Genomic DNA, 27,508 nt, shown 5'->3' with positions numbered 1-27,508 from the left:
GCCTTGTCAACACACACTCACTCATGCACACTCACATACACACACACACACACACACACACACACACACACACACACTCAAGGTGACGACCGAGGAGGGACACCAGAAGCAGTCCTCTGGTCTCCATACACGCCTGTGCACGTGCACACCCACCCACAAGTTGCTGTTATTTGTCATGATAGTAGCAGGAGTGGCTCACAGACACTTGCAGAGGTCACTGCTCCTCCCCCCACATCCAGGGCATGGGTCCCCAGCTGCCGATGGACTGACTACCTTATGACCTTGGCTTTTGTTTTATTCTTGCTCTCAAAAAGACCAGATTGTTTTACACGAGAATCCTTTTCCTGCATTGCATCAGCCTCTGGTTGGCCATTTACGTGCTGTGGCCAAAGGTTCATGTGTTTTCTCTCTATATGTGGTGTGGAGGTGCTGCCTAACAATAGCTTAGCAAATAGTTATTCTAAGCTCTTCAAACAGAAACCCCGGGCGAAGGGCTCCTGTGCAAGGCGGCCTGCCTTCCCTGTTAGCTCTTCCAGGACCCTCCTCCAGGTCCTGGGTCTGTAAGGGCACTAATGGAATCTGCTGGAAGCGAATTAACTTGTGAAGAAAGGGCTAACAAATCACTTCAGCAGTCGGTGTCGGCCCTAGCTTGACCAGAGCTTCCCCATCCGTTCATGAGTCTTCTCCCCACTTCGCATCCCTTTTCTGGGGAGCCCTGGGTGTAGTGGGGTCTCAGCCCTGAAGAGGCAGAGATATGGCTGGCAAGGTGAGATGCCTGTGTAGCTCACTGCGGCCTCCTGTGTGGGAAGCCCATGCAGGGCTCGTGTCTTGTTCGCACTGCTGGCTTTAGACTGGCCTAGTCCTTGGTCCTTAATCTGGGATGAGAAACCTTAATTGAGAAAATGTTTCCTCCAGACTGCCTGTAGGAAAGTCTGTGGGAGCATTTTCTTGATTAATGATTGATGTGGGAGGACCCAGTCCACTGAAAGGAGTGCCACCCTTGGGTAGTTGGTTTGGGGTGTATAAAAATCAAACTGGGCAAGCCATGGGGAGCAAGCCAGTCAGCAGCACCCCTCCTTGGCCTCCTCTTTACAATAAGTTTCTGCCTCCAAGTCCTTGTCCCTACTTCCTTAATGATGGAGCGTGAACTGAGGGTTGTAAGATAAAACAAACCCTTTCTTCCCCCAAGTAGCTTTTGGTCATTTTTTTTTTTTTATCACAGCAAGAGAAAATCCTAGACAGTGACTCGTGCCAAATCAGAGCTGAGAAAAGGGGCCAGTAGATAGCTATGCTCTTAAGCCTAGGTATGGGGTGGGGTGGGGTGGGGTTATCTTCCTCACTGTCTAGAGCAGCATCTCCTGCAAGGACCCCTGCTCCTGAAGGTCTAGATCTTCTTAGAAGGTAGTTTCCCTCCCTAGACCTGGGCAGACACCTCCCCCAGAGAGGAAATAGAGAATATTCTGGCTGGGGTAGGGTAAGCATCTTCTAGATTTGGTCAGAGAAGAAAGGAAGTTGTTCTACTTAGAGGAGAGGGTCTAGGATAGTGGTTCTCAACTTGTGGGTTGCAATCCTTTGGGGAAGGGATCAAAGGACCCTTTCATAGGGGTCACTATCAGATATTCTGTATATCATACATATATATGTATATATAATGATTCATAATAGCAAAATTACAGCTATGAAGCAGCAACCAAATCATTTTATGACTGGTATTGTGGAATACTACTTTAGGCAAAGATGTGTGAAAAGTCTTTATGCCCCTATAAACCTCTCTGTTTGTGCAATAATCCAAATCAGACCAAATGAGACCAAATTGGAAAAAGCCCAGGTTTAATGGATAGTAACACTCCTGGGCGGACTTCCAGCCCCCTGGGGATGGAGATGGAAAGAAAGACCAGAAAGACTACCTGTTCATTCTCTGGGGGGCAGTTTAAATAGCCTGTGGGAGTGGTCTTGAGCCTCTCTGGGGACGGGTCACTGTTTGGTGGACTTTCTCGGAGGTGGAATTTGGACCGTGGCAACTCAGAGGGAGGGGGCTTGGGTGGAACTTTCCACTCAAACATTCCAGACTCCTTGGATACATGGATGCCAGGGGCTGGGGTGGAGCCTTAACCCAAACATTCCAGATTCTTTGGGTATAAGGATGTTAGGGGCTGAGGGGATGCTTTCAACCAAACAACACATTACGTTTGTTCATGCTGAATTTATTTCATGATGTACAGATGTGTTGTTTTGCCTGCCTAAGGCACCTGATTGGTTCAATAAAAAGCTGAATGGCCAATAGCTGGGCAGTAGAGGTGGGGCTGGCAGGCAGAGAAGATAAATAGGAGGAGGACCCTAGAGCAGAGCAGAGAGAAGAGAGCAAGGGAGAAAGAAAGGGAGACAGCTGTCAGTTGTCAGCCAGCCAGACACAGAGTAGGACACACAGAATGAGAGAAAGGTAAAAAAAAGTCCCGAGGCCGCTCACCTTTAATCCCAGCACTCAGGAGGCGGAAGTAAGTGGATCTATGTGAGTTTGAGGCCAGCCTGGTCTACAGAGTGAGTTCCAGGACAGGCTCCAAAGCTACACAAAGAAACTGTGTCTTGGGGGAAAAAGTCACAAGGCAAACCATAGATGAAGAGAAACAGGTTAAATTATAAGAGGGAGTGGGGCAAGCATAAGATAAAAGCCAAGCATTCATAAGTAATAAGTCTCCATGTCATAATTTGGGAGCTGGTTGGTGGCCCCCAAGAAAGCCTCCTACAGGTGGTGGGTCACCACAACATGAGGAACTGCATTAAAGGGTCGCAGTGTTAGGGAGGCTGAGAACCACTGGTCTGGAGAAAGATCCAGTGGGGCTAGAGGAGCCGTGGTGCGTTCGTTGGTTCCCTGGGAAGAAGAGCTCTTCAGTAAAGGAATGAAGAAGGGGTGTGGCTGCCACTGAGTCTGGGCGGAGGACACCGTGGACTGGTCCTGCTGGAACCCCTTGGACAGGATGAGCTGCAGAAAGGCAAGTGTAAGGTGACCCCACAGATGCTTGTTTCCTTTAAACCCACTTAGCTCTGGGCAGCGGTGCTCCATCAGGGCTCTAGAATCTAAAATACTGACAGCTAAGGATAGGGAGTAGGATGTGGGATTCTTACTGATGCTTATGCCTGGACTTATTAAAGAACCGCTGAAATGTGGGGTCCCTAGCTAACAGCCCCCTAGCGCTGCCCTTCCTCCTGTCCCAGTGACTCAGAGTGAGTCCCTTGGGAAAACAGTTTGCTCCCATCCCCACTCCCCACCCTGCCTTGGCTGTTGGGTGTTGCAGGAGGTCCTTCCGCTCCTCCAGCCTATAGCCGCTGAGATACCCGCCCATTGGGGCGTGGTCTCTCTCCCTTTAAAAAAGCAGCCACTTCCTTCTCTCGCTCTCTTCACTTCCTGCCCGGCTAGCTCAGTCGGTAGAGCATGAGACTCTTAATCTCAGGGTCGTGGGTTCGAGCCCCACGTTGGGCGCCATCTGTAGTAATAGAAGCCGTGGGCTACGTCCCCATCACCCCGGCCGCCTCCGGCTAGCTTTACCCGGAATAATTACACAGACACTGTATTCTTTTCATCACTGCTTGGGTCTTTAGCTCTAGCCCTTTTCTCGGCTAACTCTCGCTCCTGGACTAACCCATTTCCAATCATGTGTGTCGCACCCCAAGGTGCGCTTACCGGGAAGATTCTAGCCTACGTCCATCCTGGGTCGGAGCTTCATCGCGTGTGCCTCAGAGAGCAGAGCTCTCGCCTCTGCCCGCAGGAGTGGAGCATCCTGTCTCTCTGAGGCGTCTGCCCCCAGAGGAGAGCTGTTGAGTCTCTGACCTCACTTCCTCTTCCGCCCAGCATTCTGCTCCTCCCACCTACGTTCTAACCTATCAGGTCAAGCAGCTTCTTTATTAAATCAACCAATGACCTTCCTCCATCAGTTGGGTTTCTGAGATAGGCTTAGTTGCAAATTTCTCTATAAAATCAGTGGTAAGTTGTCTGTGTTAGTGCACACCTATAATCCCAGAATTTGAGAGATAGAGGCAGAAGGATTAGGGATTTAAAGCCACCTTCAGCAGCGAAGCAAGTTCAAGGGGTTGGGGTACATTAAGTTTGTGGCTTTCCCGGAAGAAAACAAAAATCCAAGAATAAAAACCTCAGAGTACAGAGTAGGCTGAATCCGCAGAGAGCCCTAGGACTGGCGTGAGGAGGATGAGTTTCGTGTTTGTCTACCGGCAGGAACCTCTCACAACCCAGAAGTCTTTGCAGCACATCTTCCTGGCCACGCGTTTCAATGCTCTTAACAGATCAGGGCTGCAGGGGCAAACGGCCCGGCCTTGCCGCATCAGCGAGCTGGGCCTCAGTTTTTGTCTATAAAATGGGGCTGATAATAATGGGCTACTGTTTTCCTCGGGGTAGGGATGAAGTGGTACCCAGGAGACGACAGTGAGAGAAGGTAGGGAGTGGCCACTAACATTTCTGGTTGTTAAGTAAATCATGGCAAGTGGGCAAGAACCATATATGGGGTTTCACTGTGCTCATCCCCCAGGCTGAAGGGTAGAGACAGGATAGTCAGGAGCGAGCCACACTGGGCAAGGCCGGGATGGAGCTGGGGAAAGCTGAGCCCTAGGCCTCCCAGGTTGCTCTCTGCCACCCCTCCTGCCTGTTACGTTTTCCTATTCCATATCAAAGTCTCAATCGCTCTTTCAAGTCCTATGTAGTCTGGGCTCTGATCATCCGGGGACTGCAGAGTTCTGATTAATATTAAAGGTGAGAGTTTTCTTAGCTTCTTCCCTTCATTTCTAAATCAGCCTTGGAAAGGAGAGGGCAAAAGTAGAATAGAAGGACATTCGTGCCCTGAAAGGAATGCATTCTGGTTTGTTGCACATTTCTTCTCCTTCTCCCCCCCCCCCCCCCCGTGACTTCAAGGATTGTGATGGCAAATGCGAGCAGTAACGGCCCAGCTTCAGGACCCCTGTGACTATCATTAAGTCAGGTTGAACTGGACAGTTTGATCCTGGAGCTTCCTACTGCCGGATACCAGAAGTGCAAGGGACACAGGGTGCACTAAGATTCCCAGTGACAGGTTTGCTCTCAACTCTGTCTAGCTCAGAGGTTCTCAACCTGTGAGTCGCGACCCCTTAGGATTGCACAGCCCTTTTACAGGGTCGCTGAAGACTATCTGGAATCCCAGATATTTGTATTACAATTCATAACAGTAGCAAAATTGCAGTTATGAAGTAGCAATGAAAATATTTTTATGGTTGAGGTACTATATATTATTGGGTGGCATTGTTAGGAAGGTTGAGAACCTCTAGTCTAGTTGTATTCATGAGAAAAATGTGTCAAGTGTAGCCGTTGTAAACAATTTGGGTTTTCCCATCAGCCACTTCACTTCAGCTTAATTTTACTTCATTTCTGATTGATCGATCATCGCCTTACACCAGTGAGGACCTTGGGAGGTGAGGTTTCTGTTTTCCAAGCCTCCAACCTAAATTTTTCTAAGGAAACACTTGGATGGACAAAGAGGTTTGCACCCTTTGAGAAACCCCAACTTTGAAGGAAGAAAAAGATGGCTTTGATAATGAAGGGATGTCATTCTGTGGGGTGTTTTTGTGACATCGTGTTTGGGTTTTCTGGGGAATGGGATCTGGAGCCAGGCCCAACTGGTGGTGGGCAAGTGGGGAAGGCGGTATGATGTCTCAGTTTCTCCTGAAGGGGAGACAAGGCTGGGCATGTTGCTGGTCTTGCAGGTGTGGATCAGGTCTTGACGTCTGACTGCACAGCGTACTACCAAATGCAGCTTTGGCCTTCACTTCCATCCAGTGTGCATCTCAGGGTGGCTTCCAGGGAAGCCGCCTATGTGTTGACAGTATCGGGATGAAAGTTTGCGGTGTTTTGGGGGTGGGGGTGGGTAGGGTCTCGTGTATCCTAGGGTGGTCTCAAACTTGCTGTGTAGGAGAGGATTACCTTGATTCTTTTGCCTCAGCCTTCCAAGTGACATGCGTGTGCCACTGTGCCTGTCTCAAGAGTTTCTGCAGTTCATGTAGTCAGGAAGATGTTTATAAAATCTACCCTCATTCTTTGCATAGACTAGTGACACATTGCTGGGCATCGGTGGTGCTCGCCTTTAATCCCAGCTCTCAGGTGGCAGAGGCCAGCGGATCTTTGTGAGTTAGGCTGGCCTACAGAGTTCCAGGGTAGCCAGAGCCACACAGATAAACCCTGTCTCAAAACAACAAAGACAAACAAAAGAATAGGGACATGTGATCCCCTTTGGAAAAAATAAATGATGTTAAAATATAGTTCTCGTTTTGTGACTTTTCAACACACAGAAAGCAGTGTTGTACAGGACAAAAGGGCATAAAGCAAGGGTCAAAGGGCTTCCCCGGCTGAAGAGATAGCTTCACTGGTTAAGAATGCATGCCGCTCCTGCACGGGATCTGAGCTCGGGTCCCAGCACCCACGTGGGGTGGCTCAGAACCACCTGTAACTCCAGCTTCCGGGAAATCTAACACGTCTTCTGACTTCAGTGGACTTGCACTTCCCCCGCCACTCCCGTGTATATACAATTAAAAAATAAAACCTTAAGAGACTTGCCTGATGCCCATTCTGCTCTCCGTAGCTGTCCACAGGTTTGTGTAGTCTCCCTTGCATGTTCTAGGCCGCCGTGAGCATGCATACAGGCCTGCAAGTCTGTGCCAGAATAGCTGTTTAGAAGTCAGCTGTGAAGCAATTTCCCCTACTTCTTTGATGATTGGTAAGAGGCGAGAAATCCCGTTCTGATCCTCTAGTGGACGTCTTCCTAGAAACACGCCAATCCCCAGTGTCTGTCCTGTTGCACACGGCACGGGCTCTGTTTAGGAAAGCCAACTGTACACGGTTTGTGGAAAAGCAAATTCCGCTCCAAGCGTTGACTGGATGCGGTGGAGGCTGTGCGCGTTCATGTCGTGCACACCAGCAAGGAAGGTCGCCACACTGCCAACAGAAGCTGAGGAGAGGCTGTTTTAATCGTTTGACCAGGGGCATACCACTTCTCTGGGAATCTCAGAACAAAACTGTAAAGGTTGGATAAACATGTAATGTGAGAAAGTGTGACATTTATGGCTGACCCTGTAACCGGCTGTGATCCTCATGTGTATGAGTGCTTGGATCTGTTTTCTCAAAATGCAAAGACCAGTTAGGCCGGGCTCTGCCTCTGCACGCACACAAAACCCACTCTGCCCCATTTTCGGAGAGGAGGGGAGGTGGAGCCAGGGTGAACTCAGTATGGCAAATGGGACCCAGATTTTGGTGTGAACTCTGCCCACGTGTTTGCTATAGAGGGGTTTTGGGGAACAGTCCAGTTCTTGAAGCTCTTTTTCTGGTTTCTGGTACAGAGTTGTACCCAAGCCTCTGATCCTGTTTTGCTTTGTGGCATCCGAGGGGACAGAACACCGGGAAGCCTTGAGAAACAGCCTCATGGGCAGGTGCCCTGCCAGCCATCTCCTCCTCCATTCTGTGGGCTCAGTCTTTTTTTTTTTTTTTTTTTTTTTTTGCAAATTGAGTATCTCTAGAGAACCAGGTCTGGGGCCCAGAGCTCCCAGCTCCTTTGTCCCTTCCTCTGTCCTCCTCCAACTACCTGCCCTAGCTAGCGGGGCTCTGAAAGGGATAATGTTTGCCTTGAAAGCATCTTTTGAGGATTAATTGATGTCTGCTCTATGCTTTGAAGATAGGGGAGGGGGCAGAGAGAGTCAAGTCCCTGGGCTGCCCTCAAAGCTCACCCGGCCCCGTTCTAGCTGGTGCCAGGTCTGACCAATGGGGGTGCAGAATGAGCCGCCTGTCCCGGCCACCTTCTTGAGCATCTCATTTCCTCATTACCCGCGGTAGAAGGGCGAATGCCCCCGCATGGAGGAAGAAATCCTCAGGTGGGCATTTAGACATTTTTTTTTTCTAAACCAGGAGAAAGAATATTAGCATCAAAATGATCATCCCCAGGGAAGTTAGTTTGTGGCCGTCTGTGACATTTCCTCATTTGGAAATTGTTCTCTCTTTCTAAAAAGCTTTATAAGTGTCAGGGGCAAGAGGAGTTATAATCTGCCACCTCTCAAAGAAGTCCCTCTGCCAGGCTATTGATATGCTAATTTCATGCGGTTTGGGGAGGAAGGGATGACACCTGCTTCAAGATAAGTGTTTCCATCTCAATGAATTCTTTGTAAACAGAAGAAAAGGAACTGGCAAGGCCACTTATTGGAAAGATCCAGATAGTACAGTGTGAGTTAAGAAATGGGGGGTTTGGCCTGGCACAGCGGCCCACACTTGTAATTCCAGCACCTGGGAGGTGGAGGAATGAGGGTCAGGAGTTCCAGACTCCGTAGGGGGGAAAAAAAACTCAACTAAAAAAGGTTTATTTTGGAGGCCACACCAATCAGAATGAAATCAATGACTGTCTCCCAGTTATTGTTATTGCAGAGAACAAGACTCCAGGTGCAAGACAGCTCAGCATGTTGGAATACTCTGCCAAGGCTTTGGGTGGTACTGGGGTGCAAAGAGGGTTGGAGCACCCAAGGCTGAGCTTTCCTTCCAATGGGTTGGCCAGAGAGCAGCCTTCCCTTCCTGGGTGTTTGGATGAACTTTCTGGCACCTGGACCTCAGAGAGTCTCTCAAGCACATCACGGCTCGCTATTGAGCTCAGGTCTTATTAATAGAGGCCATTGTCCTGCCGTGTGATACTCCTGGCTACTTGAAAAATCTGCAGATCTGGCAATCCGGATCTGCGCTGCACCTCGGCTACCGACTGTTTGGATAGGGCAGTGGGATTAGCAGCGCCTGGGTCATCCACCTGGGCGCATGATGCCAGCGTTCCATTCCCTGTCTGCAGAGCTAATGAGGAGGCGTGTTATCTAGAAACACATGTGTGAATAGGCCTGGGCGAGTAGACACACGCTCAAGGGATTCAGGTTGAGAAGGGATTAGCTTTCTAGAGAGGTCACCCCTTAGCAGGTCGAGGGTACCTAAGCCGAGCAGCAGACTTGAGAGCAGGAAATCTCGGAGTGAGGTGAAGAGTGCTAGATTGTCATGGGACACAGTAGACGATGTGTTATCCAAGGGAAGTGCCCACTGTGTGCCCACCGCATGCTCACAGCTTTGCAGCTGCACTGTGGAGGACTCAAAGGACCCATGTTTCCGCCTCTGTCTAGTGTCCAGCCCTGCACAGGGCCTGGGGCAACCAAGAGCTTGATGAACCTTGTGTGGCAACAGGCAGGATGAACTCGCCCTTGAAGCCGCCTTTGAGAGCAGGTGAACTAGTATCTCTCCTCTCTCCAGTTTGGTCATTAAAATGGAGATCCCAGTGTAGGTGCTGTAGACTCAAATCCCAGGGGCTCAGGCAGGTCATGTCCTCATGGGAGAAGTAACAAAGCAGAGGGGACTGCAGTCAGCTGGGAGGGTTCTGTTAGCCTGGTAGGGTGCTCAAATTCAAAAACAACCTTTCCTTCGTGGGAGAGGGGAGTCCAGCATTGTCAGAGCTCCAGAGTTCTCCATAGGTTTAAAACAGAAGTGTGTATACAAATTCCGACAACTTAAAAAAAAAAACCAAACAAACCAAAATACCAAAACCACCATTACTCTATTTTTGACAGGCTCTTTCTATAGGTCAGGCTAGTCTGGGACTTGCTATATAGCTCAGCCTGGCCTTGAATTTATGATCATCTTGCATCCACCTTTAGAAATGATTTCATGTGTATGGATATTTTGTGTGCACGTATGTCTGTGTACCATGTTCATGCTTGGCGCCCCTGGAAGCCAGAGAGGGAGTTGAATCTCTTGAGCTGGAGTTGTATTTGCTGAACTGGAGCTGTAGATGGCTGTGAGCTGCCATGACGGTTCTGGGAGTTGAACCCGGGTCCTCTGGAAGAGCAGCAGTGCTCTTTACAGCTGAGCCATCTCTTCTGCCCTTCTGGGACTTCCCAAGGGCTGGGATTCCAGTGTGTACTCTTGTACCTAGCAAGAATAGTTTTTTTCTTATGGTACTGAACCCAGGGATGAGTACATGCTGGACAAGTGCTCTACCACCAAGTTACATCCTCATCCCTGAATTCTGACAACTTCAAATATAATGAACTAATTCTTTGAAAAGTATAATGTAGACCAAAGGAAAGATGTTTGGAGGTCATATTGACTTGTACCCTTAGGTTTGCAAGCCCTGGATAAGGCTTTCCCACTGGGCCATTGAGTTGGCTTTGCAAGTTGAGGGCGTAAAGAGCAGCAATTTCTTATGGATAAAGAATGACTGCAAGGACCAAGACGGGTGAAGGGAGGATGCAAAACTCGGACTATACCGTCACCAGGCTAGACCAGCATAGCCGGCCCCTGAAGGCTTCGGTGAGGATTGCTGGAAGGTCAGTAGGAAATCCAGGGACAGCTGGGGGAAAGTGTGCACAACTGTGGGTGGTAACTGTGGGGGCAGGTAGGGTGCAGAGGTCACCGAGGCCTCAGGACAGCTCTGGAGGAGAAGGCGGAAGTGAGCTGGCGTGGACTTGGAGCTGAAACTGTTTATCCTCTGCCCTCATGTAGCCTGGAGCGTGTGTGCACATCCCTGCTGGTCATGCACAGAGGAAAAGCATCACAGTCCCCAGAAACATCTCTGGGCATCTATTGGGATGAGCATGAGTTGGCTCAGACCTCGAAGTTTGTCCTTGTAGTTAGGAATAGAAGTCGGTCATACACGGAGAGAAGTAAGGCAGCTACGGTGGGTTCAGAGAACGTGGGTTTGGATCGTCCCTTTTTACTAGCCTCGCCACTGGACCAAGTTACTGACCTTTGGAGAGGCAGGGTGGCCCATTTGGGGAAAATAATTGTGCCTACCTCGAGAGTTATTGTTAGGAATAAAACGAATCGGAGTGCCACAATGCGTGAGGAGTTAGTTCAGAGCCTGGGACACGCTAAGTGCTCAGTTTGAGCTCGTTATTATGAGACAAGCTGTAACCTCAGCTGACTGTGGTTAAGCACAAGATCCATTGTCTCAGAAGAGAGCTGACAGGAGACACAGTGCAAGGTCACCCTGTCCCTGCCCCCATTACAAATGCATTCCTAAACAGAGACCCTCTAGCCTGAGTCCCTGTTTCCCAAAAGTGTAGGAGACATTTTACTTACATGGATAAACATCATCTAGGGGACTTGAGTAAGTTTCTTTGGGGCTGGTTATATCTCTATTACATAATGGCATTTTTTAAAAAAAAAACCCATTTAGTTTACAAATAGTTTACTAAGAAATTACTATGACCCAAGCCATAAGAAATGGCATTTGGGATGTTGAACACAATAAGACAAAGGGTAACCAAGTAATTAGTTGAGTTTACAGAGAGAGAGAGAGAGAGAGAGAGAGAGAGAGAGAGAGAGAGAGAGAGACGGACTGAGAGAGAATCAGTTCTGTTCTTCTACCATGGGTTCTTGAGACAGAACTCAGGTCTGTAGACTTAAGAAGTTAGCATTTTTACCTGCTGAAGCTAGCGTATAGGCTAAGCTGCTATGACAAAGAGATCCCGAAATAGAACGGCTAAGACAGGATTTAGCTGTCAAGTCAGTCATAAGGAAAGCACATCAGATTGATAAGCAGGAGTTTTTGTTTTGCACCCTTAAGTCTGTCTCAGGGTGTAGGAGGTGGAAAAAAAATCCAAGACAAGGCTTTGAGATGGAGCCATTCCCATCCTATTGGCTGGAATCTAGTCATATGGCCACATCTAGCTGCAAGAGATTCTGGGAAATGTAGTTTAGAACAGATGAGCCTATGCTTAGGTCATATTGTGGCTAGGAGTTGCCACAAAGAGAGAGAAAATTGTAAATACTGAGGTGGAGTTAAGAGGTCTAAACAAAATGGATAGTGGCCTGTAAAGTCCCCCAGGAGCCTAGGGAGAATTTTCTTCTTTCTTTCTTCCTTCCTTCCTTTCTTTCTTTCTTTCTTTCTTTCTTTCTTTCTTTCTTTCTTTCTTTCTTTCTTTGTTCCTCCTCCTCGTCTTCCTCCTTCTCCTTTTTGACTGAACACTAGGGGTTCAAATGAAAATTAATACAGGCTGGGAAAGCACTCTACCCCAAGCCTGAGAACTTTATTTGAGGAAAGTCTTGAGGTTCTTTCTAGAGTTCTTTTGATAGAGGAGAAACATGGATGTCCCCTTTCTGGGTGCAGCATTGGCAGGTCGGGAGGTCCTCCACCCTGGAGCTAGTATCTCATGATGAGCAGAAAAAGCTTATTTTCCACCTCTGCATGTGTTGAATAGTGTCTTTCTGACTTCAGAGCAACACACTTGAACATCTCTTGGCGATATGTGCAGTAGGTAGATTTTAGCAGAGACACATGATAATGGCCTCCCAGCAACCATCTCACCCTTTGGTGTGAGGAGTCCAGTACCTTGGAACTGGACTTCAGTTTCTTCTGGAAAGGTGTGTTAGGTGCAGCTGTTTGCACCCGCTGTGGTTTCACTCTTCAAAAGCATCTTGTTGACTTCCAGGAAATGGGGAAGATGTGGGAGAAGGAGGCATGGGCTGGAAGAGTCTCAAGTGTTCAAGACTCCACCCATCTCCATCTCCACAAGGAGAGGCCAGTGGAGAGCACCAGTGTGAGCATAGCAACCAATTAGGCAGAGCAGCCGAGGGGCTGGGTCAGACAAGCTTATTCTCCTTCCCTTGAGGAAGGCTTATAAGGGTCTGTGGTTGTCTGTGAGAGCAGGCTGGAGTTGAGCTTCCCATCCAGAGTATCTCAACTGAGATGCTAACATTATCTCTGCTCTGGTTTTTATGCACAGTCAGAAAACCGTTCATCAGAAGGCTTCGGGTGCATGCTAGTGTTTAGACTGTACCTTAGGGCATTCTGAATTAATATGAAAGAAACATACCTGGTGATCCTTATGGTCATAGTTATTATACACCGTATTTGAGTCTGAACATGATTCTGTAATGTGCCGTGAGCTTCATCACAGTGTTCTGTGTTTCTTAGGCTTCAAGAACAGAGCACTTGGTGTTTCCCCTCCAACTGCAGTGAATGTAATATTACTAAGTTTCCTGAGTCAGGGGTGGGGCGGGTGTCAAGGGCATTTACTGGGACAACCTACTCTGTCCAAATAGAATGACATCAATGCGAAAATGACACTGACTTCAAATCTAGGAAGAGACCATTTTCTAACAACATTTTGAAGTAAGACCCCTGGACGCCTATGTGAGCCTCATCACTGTAACTCCTACACCAATATTTTATATGCCTCCATTGCCTCTGGTCCAGCATAGCACCCGGCCCAAGGCCAAGACTCAATAAACACCTGTTATGAAACAGGAAGAGCAGAGACTAGGGACAATGCCAAGCTCTGTCACTTAGTATCTGTGTGCCTCTAGACAGTTTATTTACCTGTTCTGGATCTCCATTCCAGGCTTATGATGGGAAATATATCAGTACCTACCTCATAGACAAAGACTAGATATGTGAGCTCTTATAGAAACTCCTAGCCCATGCAAACCCTTCATTGGCTGTTCGCATTAGCTGTTATTGGATCATTAATGACTAAACAGAAGCCCAGGTTTGCTTGCTAGAATTTTATAATGAGTCTTTTTGGTCTCCTTCCATTTGGTCAATGTTGATCAGCCCCTTCTCCAGTCACTCAGACATTCGATTTCCATATAAAACTATCATGTCTTTTCCTCTCATTCCAACAATTTAAAGATGTTTTAAAAATAATTATTTTATGCATATGGGTGTTTTGCCTACAGATATGCTTGAGCACCACAGGTGTCCCTGGTACCTGTGGAAGACAGAAGAGAGTGTTGAATCCTTGGGAACTGGACAGGTAGTTGTGAGCTGCCATGTGGGTGCTGGGGATGGAACCTGCGTCCTCTGGAAGAGTAGCCAGTGCTCTTGAATGCTGAACCATCTCTCCAACCCTTCCAGCCTTTTTTTTTTAAAGGGGGAAAAAAAAGCAAAAGGCTGGTAATAGTCCCAGATGTATTTGCTGTAAATCAGTGTCCTGTTGGTCAGTTAGGGGTCAGTTAGAGGGGTGGGCCTAATCTGTGTAGCTAGTGTTCTTTTCCAAAGATAGGACATTGAGGATCTACAGTTTCCCTGGACCAGGAGGACTTTAGAAGACATTGCCATTTGGAGTGAGAATCCCTTTGGGGATAGGGACATCTTTTCTAAGGAGAATTAGGGGGCAGTGTATGCTTTACCAGCTCGCCATGACCTCATGTTGATGGTTGGCATTCACATCTTGGTATTTGTTTTGTCTGTTTAGAACATGCTCTTTGGATGAAGCCTTAAGTTTGATCCTGAACAATTCGTAAACTGGGCTTGGTGGTGCCTGTCTGTAATCCTAGTACTTAGGAGGTGGAGGCAGGAAGATGGGACATCTAAAGTCATCATTCTTTACATAAGAAGTTTGAAGCCTGCCTGAGTGGCACAAGACCCTGCCCAAGCAAACAAAAAACCAATTAGAAAGGACACATTGAAGACTTACTTACTTCCTGTGGTGGTTTGAGTAAGAATGGCCCCCATAGACTCATATATTTATATAAGCATATATAGTGCTTAGGGAATGGCATTAGGAGGTGTGGCCTTGTTGGGGTAGATGTGGTCTTGTTGGAGGAAGGATGTCACTGTGGGGTGGGCTTTGGAGTTTCAAATGCCCAAGCCAGACCAGGTGGTTCCTTCTCTTTCTGTTGCTTGCCAATCCAGATGTAGAACTCTCAGTTCCTGTTCAGCACCATGTCTGCCTATGTACCACCATGCTTCCCACCATGGCAATAATGGACTAAACTACTGAACCTGTAAGCCAAGCCCAATTAAATGATTTCTTTTATAAGAGTTGCCATCGTTATGGTGTCTCTTCACAGCAATAGAAGCCCTAACTAAGACACTTCCTTTTTGATTGTAGTGGCCAAGAATTAAAACAGAATACATGGATGATGTGGGATTCCCCTTTGTATGCTGTGAATATGTTATATTACCATTGGTTAATAAAGAAACTGCTTTGGTCTATGGCAGGACAGAACATAGCAAGATGGGAAATCCAAACAGAGACAGAGGAGAAAAGAAGGCAGAGTCAGGAGACGCCATGTAGTTGCTGAAAGAGAAGGATGCCGGAACCTTACTGGTGAACCACAGTCTTGCAGCAATACATAGGTTAATAGAAATAGGTTAATTTAAGATGTAAGAGCTAATTAGGAATATACCTGAACCACTGGCCAAACAGTGTTGTAATTAATATAGTTTCTGTGTGATTATTTGGGCCTGGGTAACTGGGATACAAACGCACAGTCCCTGTTTATATAATGGTGCCCAGGCATTTGGGGGTAACCCGCATGGCCAGCCACCCACTGGGGTGCTTGTAAACCTGCTGGGGGGAGGTTAGTAGGAAAGTAGCTGAGAACACATTGGAGGCTCAGCATTTCCTGCCTGGGCAAACACACTGTGTCTCGTTTAGAGGTCTTTTGTGTCTGAATCTGTCCTATTGTGTAACTGAAATCCTTTTCTGACCACGAGCATTTTTTAAAATGGTAAGCAGTGTGGATGCTGACTCTGCCTCTCTCGGCCTCTCAATATGGCGGAGGTAAGTTTACCACCAGCTCTGGGACAGCTGGGTGGGAGCAGTGTTCAGCGTGTATCACATAAACCTTTCTCATCTGAGTAAAAGCTAAATGTGCCATGCAGCGCGCTGCGCGGCCTGGAAATATCTCTGTGTATGGCGGTGGGAATCCACCATGCTCTCCTGCCTGTCTATGCATAGCAGACCTGGTCTTGTCTATAAGTTATAAAATTACAACTATAGTAGAAAAATAAAAGGGGAAGGGATGAGTACAATATTTTTTAAACAAACAACAGTCAACCTAGAGGGAGTGGAGAAGTTAGCACAATATGTTAGTCAGGGTTCTGTTATAAGAGGTGCATCTTAGCTCATAGTCTCTGATGCTTCAGCCCATGACCTACTGGTTCCTCGCTTTGGAACTGTGATAGCATAGTGCATTATGGGGGTAGCATGCTGGTGGGAACCTTTCAGCTCATGTTCCCCAAAGTGGGAGAGAGGGAAAAGGGTCTGGAGATGTGTCATCTAACACCGAAAGAGAGGAAGAGAAGGGAGTCCTAAAACCCCCTTCAGGACGTCTTCCAGTGACCTGACTTCCTCCACTAGGCCCCAACTCCTGAAGGCTTTGCTGCATCCCAATAGCACTGTGGGCTTGAGCCCTAAGCCTTTAATACCCCAGCTTTAAGGGGCTTATGGACCAAACTGTGGCTGTGAGCTCCCTGGTAAGCAGAGATGAGGATGCTTATTTGGGAGGGTGGAGTAAAGGGAAATAGCATAACAATATAATGCCATCTGAATAAATTATCAATGCAGGTACAAGCATAAGGAAATGCATACATACATTTTGCATAAATGAAGAGAATCAAACAAAGGAATAAGACTCAGCACCTTGGTCGGATAATCTAGGAAAGGCAAGGGCTGGGTTCTGGAAGTGGAAGCATCTACCCTCCAGGTTTGTGTGGTTGCAAGTCAAGGACACTGTGAGAAGTGGGTGGCTGAGCACAGAGGAGCTGCTCTGCTTGGCCGAGCAGCGATCACAGCTGTCACCTTGAAGGGTGTGCTGTGCTGTGTGCTGACAGTCCCCTGGTTTTTCAACGTAAAATATTTTCATCCCCATTTTACGGATGAGGAAAAACAATGACAAGTCACGGAAGGCACCACGCAGACTAAGTGATGCTGAGACTCAAATTCAGGTCTGTTGGTTTGCAAGGTCCCCAGTTCTTTAAGTGTCACATTGCTGTGGGCACAGTTTGGAGCCTGGAGGACGGCCGGCATGCTCAGGTCATAACTGAGGGTTCTGCAGGACCCTCTTTCACAGGCGGGTTCTGCTGTTAAAACTACACAAGTCACCGTCAGTAATTGTTTCCTGTGTGTGGTTGCCAGCCTGGTCCAAGTTCATGTGCGTGCATGTGCGTGCGTGTGTGTGTGCAACAGCTGCTTGGGACTTTGTTCTCAGGGGAACAGGCTGCACAGCAAAGTAGGGCATCTTGCTGTCCCACCTTAGACGCTCCTTAAGAAGGAGCGCAGCGTCACTGAGTATGACATTTGGATCCAGAATCATCTCATCAGCTACTTGGGGAGCAAGTAGCAAATGCCTGGACTCTCTCTCCTGAGGCTCTGTCTTCTACCTCTTCTTGCCATAGCCCAACCACACAGACCATAAAAGAACTAACAGGAGAGGCTCGTTTGGAGGCCTGGGAATGGACTTTTGTACAAACTGCTGCATGCCTTTGCTGTCAGCAAAAGTACCCCAAAGGGAGTCCTCAAGGTTAAAGTCAGAGTTCTGCAAAATAATGTCACTTGGGGTGGTACCCTCTGTTTCCTTTTCCCTAGTTTCTCATTCATAATGTGGGGATATGATTTGTATCCCCCTAGCCATCGAGAGATTATGTAGAGGGGCTTGGAGGGTGGAGACTGGGGGAGTCCTGGGTCTTGTTGGCCACTAGTCTGATTTGGTTCTAGGTTCAGTGAGAGGATCCTGTTTTGAGGGAGACGGGTAGCAAGTGCTAGCATAGGACAGTGAGGCATCCTCTTCTGGCCTCTGCACGCATGAACGGGCATGTATACCTGCACACGCATGCCCACATACTAGTTCCCACAACCGCCGTCCAGAAGTCTATATAAAATACTTCTGTCTATACTAGACAAAAAGGCAAGGCCAGGAATGTGTGGCTGGTTTAGGCTGGAAACAACACAGCTGCTGCCACTGGTGATGGCCACTTTGTTGTTTACATCTGGATGTGTCCAGCTTGAGGAGACCACTCTTTGGACTTAAACAATGGCATTGGCGACTTCCGGGGATAGGTCTGTTTCATAAGAATTAACCGTGTTGCAGAGGTTAGCTGGCTGCAGGGATGCCTGCCCTGGGTCCCTCAGCCCGCTCTGTGGCAGATGGCCGCCATTTCCCTGGTGAGATTCTGCCAGCTGGCACCGGAGCTACTGGCTGCTGCCTTCCTTCACTGCCTGCAAATGTCCCCACAGATCTCAGGAGGGGGAGAGAATGAGAGGAAGTGTGCTGCCCGCTGCCTACGGTCCCCATTTGAAGGTTTAGAACAAGGTCTACCTGCCCAGGGCCAGCACCCTTGGCTCTTTGTCTACAAGTTGTGTGCTGAGCCTCCTGGCCATAGAAGAGCTGGCTTTCTAGAGTCTTGGTTTATCTGCCTGGAGGGTCATGGTTTTTCCAACGAACCATTGTCATCATTCTTTGTGAACAGTGACATTGTGAGTTCCTTATAGGCAGGGGCTAAGGTCTCTGGTGGCCTTTCTGTGCCTGGTGTGGACCTGCTTTTCCTGTGGGAACCTCAGCTCTAGGAGTGGACAGTGTGAAAGCCGTTATTTAGGAACAATTTTCTTCTTGTCCTCTGCGTTCCTGTCCAGATACCAGTGTGGGGTCCATATATCCCCCCATCTTTATTCCTCTCTGCACTTGTTTTTCTTAGAAAGTGGCTTCTTCTGGCCTATCAAGCCAGGCTAGGCCGTGACCACACCACATACCGTCTCCTCCATGCAGTCTGATAGGAGATTTTGTTGCTTCTACTTTGAATCAGTGGATCAGCCAGCCTGGGAGCAGAGCTTGCCTGTATCCCGGGAGCTGCTCCCATGAGGACCACAGAGTCTAGACAGCATAGTTTACATGGAAGTCAAGGATGACAAGAGCCGACCTCCTGGTAGGCCCCCAGACAGACACGAGTAAAAGAATGTCCTTTAAGGAAAAGAAAAAAAAAATGCGCCCAGATGGAATGATGAAAGGAATGATATCACAGTTGGCATGGCAACGGCAGGACCATCATAATCTCCCCACAAGGTGGTCAGAATCCCAAGGGGAGGCTGAGCTTCACTGCTCACCTCACTTTGGGACAGGCAGGAGTGGTATGGGATGGAGGAGGGGCTGCTTACTCAATGGCCACAGCAGTCGGGGGGCCCAGACTCTGTTCCCACATCTGCTTGCCTGCCTTGACAATCTCCCAGGGGATGGCAACTGCCTCCTCCAAGCATTTGAGTTCTGTCCATCTATCTACTGTCCAGTATGGCTCTGAGAGAGTGGCAGAGAGATGGGGCAGAGCAAGAGAGCAGGGGATACATCTCTGAAGAGTGGAGGAGAAATAGAAGATGATTTTTATGGGATCCTGTAGGACTCCCTGAGCTGTGTCCTCAGTTCCTTCTTACCAGGAGCACCAAGATCTTCTGATAAATGTGCCACTGGCCTCCTGTCCTCTGCTGTTTTCCCTGGAGTTCTGCTGCAGGAGGTGTCGAGCTGGGTCCAAACCACGTAAGTTGTACTAATTTCAAAGTCATTTGTTTCCCAAGTCAAGAAAGACAAAGGTTCAAGGACCTCCTTAGTCATGAAGATGCCGTGATGAATGCTGTCTCAGGCAGGTGCTTCTTGAGCACAGGACAAGGATTTTGGGGTTGAAGAGTTGCATAAGGGGCATGAGCGGTGGGGTTGGGATCCTGGGGGCTTTTCTCACCTCCATCCATGTGGTGACTGTGCCCAGGTTAGGCCTGGATGGTGACAATCATAATTACTTGTTTAGCTTTCTGAACTCTGGCACTTTGGGGTTTTGGAAGTGGGAGTGGTCACGAGGTTGGTTGTTTTAGCTCCTTTTCTTTTGCAGAGTCTTACACCTTGACTTCGGGCTTGGGAAGCCGTTTCAGGGTCTCCCTAGCAGCAAGCTCTTCAGTTCCGATAGTGAGTGTCTCAGCACCCACACCCTGTTCTTTTTGCATATAGGTAACTGTCTTAGTTAGAGTTTCTATTGCTGTAAAGAGATACCATGATCATGGCAACTCTTATAAGGATAACATTTAATTGGGGGGAGGGACTCACAGTTTCAGAGGTTTAGTTCATTATCATCAAAGTGGGGAGCATGGTGGTGTGCAGGCAGATGTGGTGCTGGAGACGTAGCTGAGATTCCTATATCTCAAAGATAATAGGAAGTTGACTGAGACACTGGGCAGTATCCTGAGCATAGGAAACCTCAAAGCCTGCCCCACAGGGACATACTTCCTCTAACAAGGTCATACCCATTTTAACAAAGCTACACCTCCACCCATCCACCCACACTCTAGCATGATACCACCAGCCTGTGGTGGAGGAGGAGTTTGAATGGGTCATTTGAAAGCAGGTTTTAATCTTGGTCTCTTTGATTGTTCAAATGTGCTTGGGAATCTCCTCTTCCCTCGCATGAGTTTCCGTCCTTGGTCCAGTCTTGTTTTGCCTGCAGTTGGTTCCCAGCTAACCTTCCTCATGCTTTGACTGACACGGGCCAGGTCTTTGTCAGTCTAACTAGGGTCTTTAATTTTGAGCGACTCCCACCCAGTCTCTGCATGATCTGATCATTGCCATCTTCAGTCTCTCCCATGGTTCCATTGCCTGAGGACGAACTTGTGGCCTCTTTGATAAGCATACAACCCTTCTAATATGGGTACAACCTCTTTCTTAAACCTCAGATTTCTTCAAACATTCTCCTCTTTGCCCCTTCTGTAGCCATTAGGAATCCCATGTGACCTCTTGAACGACTGTCCCTCAAATGCTGAACACGGACTGCTGTGAGCTGGCATGAGTTTTACGAATCTGACTGGGGACAGATTTTCAGGGCTTGATTAGAGACCCACTGTGGCTCAAGCTAAATGCTGCTTTGGATAGAGAACCTGATGACTGTGGATTGGGTATGGGATTTGGTTCAACAATTTCCTTATGTGAAAAAAAATTCCAAAAGGAATTAAAACCAAACTGCACTTTGTTGATATTATGAATCACAAAGCATATGTGTAGTTTGGGAGCGGATGAGTAAAACATATTTGAAATTAGATTTGAACCTCAAGGTTGCCACAGCTACTGACTTCTATAAACATCAACATTGCATATTGTTTAGGATCACCTTTGACCTTCAGGATGTCTTCTAACCTTTTCAGAGTATATTAGTGCTTAGATAAGAGATTAATAAAACCTAAGGTGTGAGCCCTAACTTTTTCAGTAAAGTTTTTTATTTTTTGGATTAATTTACCTTAAATTGTCATTTAGTCTGTTCTTCTTCTTCTTCTTCTTCTTCTTCTTCTTCTTCTTCTTCTTCTTCTTCTTCTTCTTCTCTCTCTCTCTCTCTCTCTCTCTCTCTCTCTCTCTCTCTCCTCTCTTCTCTCTTCTTTCTTATCTCTTTCTCTTTGGGTTTTAGAGACAGGGTTTCTCTGTGGAGCCCTGGCTGTCCTGGAACTAGCTCTGCAGACCAGGCTGACCTGGAACTCACAGAGATCCACCTACTTCTGTCTCCTGAGTGCTGGGATGAAAGGTGTGTGCCTGGCTTCTCTCTCTTATTTTCACTCAGCAAGCTTTCAGCCCTTTTGAGAAGCTGTGAGGATATCATAATGGATGCTGCTCTCATCTTTCCTCAGATTCACTATCTATTACTGCATTTGTTTCCTTCTCTCTCCTGTTCCAGTGCACATGAGCGAGTGAGCATGCACACACACAGACACTCAGACAGTTATACACAGCACCCCCCCCCAAGTCTGAGTTCTTTTTGGGGTTTTGTCATTATGTCACATAGCCTGCAGGAGATAGCTGGCATGAGATGGGACAGCGATGACAGGTGACCAGGTATGGAGAGGAGAGGAAGTAGATGCACTGTCTTGTGGGAAGGTGTGATTAATCTCCCCTTATGTGTAGGTGGATGGAGGGTCATGGGACACAGCCCTTCAGAGAGGGGTTGATTTCCCCTTTGGGTGCAATCCCACCTGTTTGCAGGATGTGTGAGATTCGTACACGGTACCCCTTCCTGTTCTTCAAGTTTTTTCAAGCCACATACAGAACCCCAAGGCTTGACTTCTTGCCTCAGTACTGCCCAGCTGCAGCACACTTGGCAAAACCTCAGTTTCTCCATTTACATAGCAAGGGCTTAAATCACCTGCTCTTGAAGGCTTCTCCCTGTACTCAACGTCCTGTGGCCCCACGATGGCCAAAAAAGACCTCACTCCTTTGGGAAACTGTCAGGAGATACTTAAATGTACTTGTGAGGTGAACCTAGGAAATTTATTGCTGCCTGGGCTGTGGCCAGGACCGCATCTGGTTAATAACAAGATGTGTTTTTTTCTCCCCCTCATAGGAGCTACAGAGTGCAGAGGTGGAGGCTGGGAAGTGGGCTTGGTGAGGCCAGCTCAGGCAGCAAGAACTCTGACCTTTCTGTCTTCCAGAGGCTACTGCAGAGGCTCCTCAACTCCTGCCCCCACAGTTCTTTGAGGTCACTGCTTTTTCCATTTGCTGTTTGTCTTGCTTCCCCCCCACACCCTTTTTTAGCTACTTTGTTCAAGGACCTTGCCACCTCCTCTGGCTGTCCCTGGCTGACCTCCAGGTTCAGTATCTCAGGACAGCAGCAACCAGGAGATGTTGATGGCACAAGTGACTTTCTCGGTTGGACTTTAGAAAAGGCCTTGCTGTCATGGATGGGACTGAGGATTATCCAGAAGGGGTTAGATATTGATACTGTCTTCTAAAAGTTTCCAACAAGATTTCTACCTGGACTGGTCACACTCATTTTATGGGTTTAATTTCCATAAGTGGAAGTGGAGAATGTTCTGGTGAAAGAGAAGAGAACTTAGGTGTGCTAGGCTTGAGGAAACGGACTGTTGAGAACTGGATGACTGGAGATCCATTTATTCGTTCAATAAATATTTATGAGATGCCTGCTGAATTATGTGCAAGGTCCTTTTATCCAGAAAGTCTTTCTTATTCTCATGGTTTGGCCCTTTCGAACAGTTTTTCCTGTGTAGCTCTGGCTGGTCTTGGACTCACCATGTAGCTCAGGCTAGCCTCAAACTTGGGTGAACTTCCTGTCTCAGCCTCCAGATTCTGGGATTATAACTGTGTTACCACATCTAGCTTTAGCACATTTTAAATGTGGGTGGCCATCAATACTAGGTATCTGGCAATGGGCTCTGTGGAATGGAAGTGGCAGAGATGGCAGAATTGTATTTTCTCGTCTGATAGTCATGTGCCGAGTCATAGCTCTACCATTTAATCCTTTCTAGAAGATGTACCATGCTCCCTAGTCACCTGACAGGGAGGGCGACTGAGGAGGTCCTTATTCAAGGTGAGCTAATGACAAGTGAGGGTTCAGATTCCACATTCCCAGCCTCTGTCTGTCCCCAAAGCTGGTTTATGGGCTCACCCCATTTAGTGACGGCTTGTCTTGGTCCAAAAGATAAGAACAATATAGTTAGATTTATAGTAAGGCTTTGGCTGTGTTGTTCAGCGAGTCTCAGTTGGAGTGACTTTACTCTCAGAGATATTTGGGAGGGACTAAGGTGGTTTTTTGGTTGTTACAGTGGGGAAGTGCCATTGGTGGGTGACTGGTGGGGGCCAGAATGCTGTTTACCATCTTCCAGTGCATGGAACAGCTTCTCCCCTTCCCCAGCCAGGAGTTGATTTAATTGGGATTATCATTAGTCTTAAAATCATATTATTCTGATTTGGAGAGAAGTATTTCATCATGTGTTTTTTTTTTTTTTTTTTTGGATGAGTGTATGTATTCACTCTAACGTGAGTATATGTATGTATGAGTGTGTGAGTGTGTGTGGGTTTCTCCATGTATGTATGACAGACGTTGATATCAAATATCTTCCTCAATTGCTCTCTCTGTGGTGGTTTGAATTTGAATGGTCTTATAGGCCTAAATATTGGCTTTCTTAGTCCCCAGTTGGTGAAGGGTGTGGAAAGATCAGGGGGTGTGCTGCTGGGGTGAGTTTTGGGGGTCTCAATAGCCAGCTCCAGGGTTGCTCTCTCTTTTTCTCCCTCTCTGTCTGCTGCCTGAGGATCAGAGTGTAAAACTCATAGCTACTGCTCCAGTTCCATGTGTGCCACCATGCCCCTGCCATGATGCTCATGGGCTAACCTTTTGAAACTGTAAGCCAGGCCTTAATCAGATGCTTTCTTTTTATAAGAGTTGTGTTGGTCATGGTGTGTCTTCACAGCAATAGAACAGTGACTACTGACATTTTATATTGTTATTGTTGGATAATATGGTTAACATTTATTTAAAAAACATATTAGATAGCCAGGCGGTGGTGGTGCATGCTTTTAACCCCAGCACTTGGGAGGCAGAGGCAAGCGTACCTCTGAGTTTGAGGCTAGTCAGGTCTATAGAGGGAGTTCCAGGACAGCCAGGGCTACACAGGGAAACCCTGTCTTGAAAAACCAAAACCAAAACCAAAACTATATATACACATATATCTTATATATAAAGATATATATATATATATTTTAGATATAAAATTTCAAACACAGCTACTAGTAGAAACATAAAAATGAAAATTTTCCTTCATTATGAATGTAACACATATTTATTTAATGAACTGTCTTTATTTTTGAGCATTTTATATATGTATATAATGTGTTTTGATCAATTCATCCTCCTCCCCAGTCTGAGACAGGATATCATGCTGAACCCGGAGCTTATCAGTGCAGCTGGAGTGGCTGTCCAGTGAGCTCTAGGGCTCTGCTTCCCCAACGCTGAAGTTATAGGCACACACCACACCTGATTCTTTTTTTAAATTTGTTTCATTTTTATTTGTTTATTTTTTAATTGATTTTATTGAGCTCTACATTTTTCTCTGCTCTATTCCTTGCCTCTCCCCTCCCCTTCAACCCTCTCCCATGGTCCCCATGCTCCCGATTTACTCAGGAGATCTTGTCTTTTTCTACTTCCCATGTAGATTAGATCCACGTATGTCTCTCTTAGGGTCCTCATTGTTGTCTAGGTTCTCTGGGATTGTGATTTATAGGCTGTTGTTTTTTTTTTTTTTTTGCTTTATTTTTAAAAACCACCTATGAGTGAGTACATTTGATAATTGTCTTTCTGTTTCTGAGTCACCTCACTCAAAATAATGTTTTCTAGCTCCATTCATTTTCCTGCAAAATTCAAGATGTCATTATTTTTTTCCACTGTGTAGTACTCCATTGTGTAAATGTACCACATTTTTCTTATCCATTCTTCGGTAGAGGGGTATTTAAGTTGTTTTCAGGTTCTGGCTATGACAAACAATGCTGCTATGAACATAGTTGAGCACATGTCCTTGTGGCTTGATTGAGCTTCCTTTGGCTATATACCCCAAAGTGGTATTACTGGGTCTTCAGGAAGGCTGTTTCCTAATTTTCTGAGAAATCACCGCACTGATACCCAAAGGGACTGTATCAGCTTGCACTCCCACCAGCAATGCAGAAGTGTTCCTTTTCCCCCACAACCTCTCCAGCATAAGTTGTCATCAGTGTTTTTGATCTTGGCCACTCTTACACACACCTGATTCTTTTACATGAATGCAGCGCATCATCTTTACATCCTCAAACTTTCGTGGTCAAAACTTTATTGAGTGAGCCTTCTCTTCAAACCCCCTTTCTTTAGTTCATCAACATATATTTTTGTTGACATAATTTTATATACATACATACATACATACATACATACATACATACATACATACAACATATGCAAAGTTCTGTGTGATAGCTCAATAGATGTGTATAGCATGCAGTGATCAAATGTTGGTAATTATCCTTTCTACCCCCTTAAAGAACATTTATCGTCTCTTTGCATTAAGAAATCTTGAACTCTTCTAGCTCTTTAGAAAGTTGTAATAAGTTTGGGCTGGAGAGAGAATGTGCAGCTCATATAGAGGACCCAGGTCCTGTTCCCAGCTCCCGCATGACAGCTCACAGTAACCGCTCAGTAACTCCAGTTCTAGGGGATCTCATGCTCTCTTCTGGCCTTTGCAGGCACCAGGCGTTAGCATGGTGCACATACACACAATCAAGCACTTATAAAATAGAAACCAAGAAATCTTAACAAATACATGGAAGTGTTTCTTCATTTCCCCTTTTGTTTTTGGTTTCTCAAGACAGGGTTTCTCTGCGTAGACCAGGCTGGCATTGGACTCGGAGATCCACCTGACTTTGTCTCCTGAGTGCTGGGATTAAAGGCGTGTGTCCTATTTGCCCTGCTGTAGTATGTTTTATTAGTGACTCCTGTTACCTAACTGTCCTTGGGTGCTAGCCTTCAGCCTGCTTATCCATCCTTTCCCCTCACTTCCTGTCTTGACGTCCAGGGACCACTGTTCTACTCGCTGATGACTCAGCTTTTCTAGCTGCCGTGTATGAGCAAGAACACGTAGCGTTTGTCTTTCTGTGCTGGGCTCATTTCGGTTCGTTACATATCCTCCAGATCTACTGCTTGCTGCAGATGGTCTCTTGTTTAAGGAACAATGGTGTTTTTGTTTTTCTGTTAAAATTTTCTTGGATTGCACAATCCAAGCATCTAGGAATTTCTTGTTCCAGGATTTCTACAAAGACTGCTTAGTAAGGGTTAAAAAGGGCAACACCTTGTACCTCAAATGAGGTGAAGACCGAGGTGACAAGTTCTCCAGAGAGCGCTTACTGGCTACTCATTGTCTAGCACTGGCCAAGGCTTAGGAGACACCAAAGGGAGATTTTGATAGTCTTCAATGTTATGAAATTGAACCAGTGTCAAGGGGAAACAGGAAGAGCTCAGCAAAGGATGGGTAGGGTTAACCACTGCTTGATGACTACATGGCAGGCCAAGGGGGTCTTTCCCCTCCTCTCTTATTCCTCTCCTCCCCTTCCTCCTCCTCTTTCTTCTTTGGAAAGAGAGTCTTATGCAGTCCAGGGTGAATGTGAACTTGCTCTGTAGTTGAGGATGACCTTGAATTTCTGATTCTCCCAACTCTATCTCCCAGGAAAGGTTTCACAGGTGTGCACCCTGATACTTGGTTTATGTAGTACTGGGCATCAAATGGGCCTTCATATATAGGCAAGCAAGCACTACCAACTGAGCTCACTCTTTGTTTCTTTGTTTCTCTCTCTCTCCCTTCCTTTCCTCCTCTCTTTGTTTTTTCTTCCTTCCCTTCCTCTGTTCTTCCCTTCTTCCTCTTGCCTACCTTAATTTTTTTTTTTTTTTTGGAGATAAAGTTTCAAATAGGCCAGGCTGTCCTTGAGTTTGTTATGTAGTCAAGGTTGGTCTTGAACTCCTGATGCTCCATTTCCCTAGTAGCTTATGTGATTTGAACATGACATACACATTCCTTTCCTCTTTCTTCTTCCTTGGCTGAGGCACCTCGAGCTGGAGTGTGGCAACCATCTCTGGTCCCTCCTTTCCCTCTTCCCTCTGGTGGACCTTGTCCTGACGACTCTGTTTTGAAAACGTTTCTGGAGCTGGCCTCGTTTCTCCTCATTCCAGAGCCTTCTCCACCCAGCAGCAGGAATACACTTGCTCAAATGTAAATCTGAGCACAGCCTACCTCTGCTTATGGGCTCCAGTGGTTTCCTCATTGCCAGGGAGTGAAGTCCAAGTTCTGTATCAAGGCATTCTTGGCTCTGCCTGGCCGGCCTGTCTTTCCGTCTTTCCCCAGCCTTTGCCCTTCAGAGGCACCCACCCCACGGTCTGGACACACGGATGGCTCCTTCCTTTCTAAGCATATG

The 27,508-nt window shown here is 47.0% G+C and overlaps 1 protein-coding gene and 1 non-coding gene across 3 annotated transcripts in view; both read left to right on the top strand.

Moving 5' to 3' along the window:
- The window catches only part of Dpf3 (double PHD fingers 3), a 271,575-nt gene that overhangs the window by 33,216 nt on the left and 210,851 nt on the right, over positions 1-27,508 (top strand). The gene's annotated exons all lie outside the window — the stretch shown is intronic.
- Positions 3,406-3,478, top strand: Trnak-cuu. The gene has a single exon. It is a non-coding gene; the product is annotated as a tRNA-Lys (tRNA).

Source organism: Microtus ochrogaster, chromosome 1 (assembly GCF_000317375.1).
Source record: "Microtus ochrogaster isolate Prairie Vole_2 chromosome 1, MicOch1.0, whole genome shotgun sequence".
Classification (NCBI taxonomy): domain Eukaryota; kingdom Metazoa; phylum Chordata; class Mammalia; order Rodentia; family Cricetidae; genus Microtus; species Microtus ochrogaster.
This window is presented reverse-complemented; position numbering and strand designations above follow the sequence as displayed.